Source organism: Hipposideros armiger, unplaced genomic scaffold (assembly GCF_001890085.2).
Source record: "Hipposideros armiger isolate ML-2016 unplaced genomic scaffold, ASM189008v1 scaffold_857, whole genome shotgun sequence".
In the NCBI taxonomy this organism is placed as follows: Eukaryota; Metazoa; Chordata; class Mammalia; order Chiroptera; family Hipposideridae; genus Hipposideros; species Hipposideros armiger.
The window spans coordinates 245406-247469 of record NW_017732207.1 but is presented as its reverse complement, the minus strand read 5'-3'; the positions used below and the strand labels follow the sequence as shown (position 1 = coordinate 247469).

The window sequence follows — 2064 nt, the reverse complement described above, 5'->3', positions numbered from 1 at the left end:
TGGACTCCAAGTACAGCAGCAACAACAAAGGAATCTCTCACTACATGAATCCATGAGTATGGAATTGTTGCAAGAAGCTGGGAGTCTCCATTCCCAAAGGACATGTGGCTAAGGCACTAGATGAAGCTTATGCAACTGCCAAAATTTAGGTTCAAAAGATGTTGTGATAAAGGCACAGGTTTTAGCTGGTAGTAGTGGAAAAGAAACATTTGAAAGTGGCCCCACAGGAGGAGTGAAGATAGTTTTCTCTCCAAAAGAAGCAAAAACTGCTTCCTCACAAATGACTGGGAAGAAGTTGTTTATCTAAGCAAACAGGAGAAAAGGGCAGAATTGCAATCAAGTATTGGTTTGTGAGTGAAGATATCACAGGAAAAACTATTACTCTGCAGTAACAATGGAAAGGTCATTTCAAGGTTCTATAATAACAGGGAGTTCTCAAGGTAGTGCCAACATTGAAGATGCTGCGGCAGACTCCTGAGGCCATAGTTAAAGAGCCTACTGATATTGTAGAAGGCATTGAAAACGAACAAGCTGTCCAGCTTGTACAGAAGACGGGATTTTCACCTAATGTTGTGGATTCTGTGACAGAAACCATGGTCAAATCTTTATAACCTTTTTCTGAAATACAACGCAAGCATGGTGGAAATAAACCCAAATGGTAGGGGATTCAGATGGAGCTGTGCTGTGTATGGATGCAAAGATTAATTCTGATTCTAATTCAGCTTACTGCCAAAAGAAAATCTTTGACCTACAGGACTGGACCCAGGAAGATGAAAGGGACAAAGGTGAAGCTAAGGCAGATCTCAACTACACTGGCCTAGAAGGGAGTATAGGCTGCCTAGCAGATGGTTCCGGTTTGGCTATGGCCACAGTGGATATACTAAAAGTTCATGGAGGGACTCGGTCAACGTTCTTGATATTGGTGGTGGTGCCATAGTCCATCAAGTAACAGAAGCATTTAAGTTTATCACTTCAGATAAAAAGGCACTGGCTATTCTGGTCAACATTTTTGGAGGAATCGCAGGGTGCGATGTTATTGCACAGGGTACGGTCATAGCAGTAAAGGCTTTGGAAATTAAAATACCTTTTGAGGTACAGTTACAAGGCACACCAGTTGATGATGCTAAGGCACTGACAACGAACACTGGACTTAAAATTCTTGCTTGTGATGACTTAGATGAAGTGCTAAAATGATTGCAAAGCTCTGTGAAATAGTGACCTTAGCCAAGCAAGCCCAGGTGGGTGTGAAATTTCAGTTGCCAGTCTGATCTGAGTACCCAGTGGATGGCTGAAGGCATGAAATGTGCTATAAATGTTAAAAAATACTGTGTTCTGTATTATTATTATGCCTTTTCTCTTTAGTGTGTAAAGATTGTAATTACCATCTAGGCACAAAAACTTAAAAGCATTTGATCTGCGTTTAATCCGACCACTGAGAATGGGCTATTTGTATAAAGAACGTATAATACAGTTATCTAGTTTTTTGCTGCAGCCTTCTTTTTCACTTCTACAGAATGTCACTTGCAATATGCCAGTTTATTATTGTTGGGGACAACATTCTTCATTGATATGAGTTCTATGAATAAAATAAACATGAAGATAAAGATTTATTCTTTAGTGTTTGAAATATATCTAATAACTAGCCTCATTAGTAGAGCAATGTATTAAAACAATATTTTAGGGCCGGCCGAGTGGCGCATTGATTAAGAGCTGGCTTGGGACGTCAGCTCTGAGCAGCAGGGCACCAGTTCAGATCCTATATGAGGGCCAGTGACACTACAGCTAAGATGGTGAACAACAGCTTGACCTGGAGCTGGGATGCCATGAGTCGCCGGTGACAGTGTAGGCTGCAGCCCCTGCTGCAGTGGGCTGCCATAAGCTACCGGTGTGGCTGGCAGCCAGTGTGAGTAGCTGGCAGCTGGTGTGAGCTGCCAAGAGCCGCCGTGAGCGGCTGTCCAGAGGCCGGCAACCGATCTGCCTCACCTGGGAAGAGCTCAATGATAATACCAACATGGGCCAGTGAAGCAACGTCCTCCACAACTAGACTGAAGAACAAAACGACAG

General features: G+C 42.9%; 1 pseudogene; it reads left to right on the top strand.

Annotated features, from left to right (window-relative positions):
- The first annotated feature begins 7 nt into the window (after positions 1-7).
- LOC109374694 (succinate--CoA ligase [ADP-forming] subunit beta, mitochondrial pseudogene) lies at positions 8-1268 on the top strand (annotated as a pseudogene).
- Positions 1269-2064: the final 796 nt, after the last annotated feature.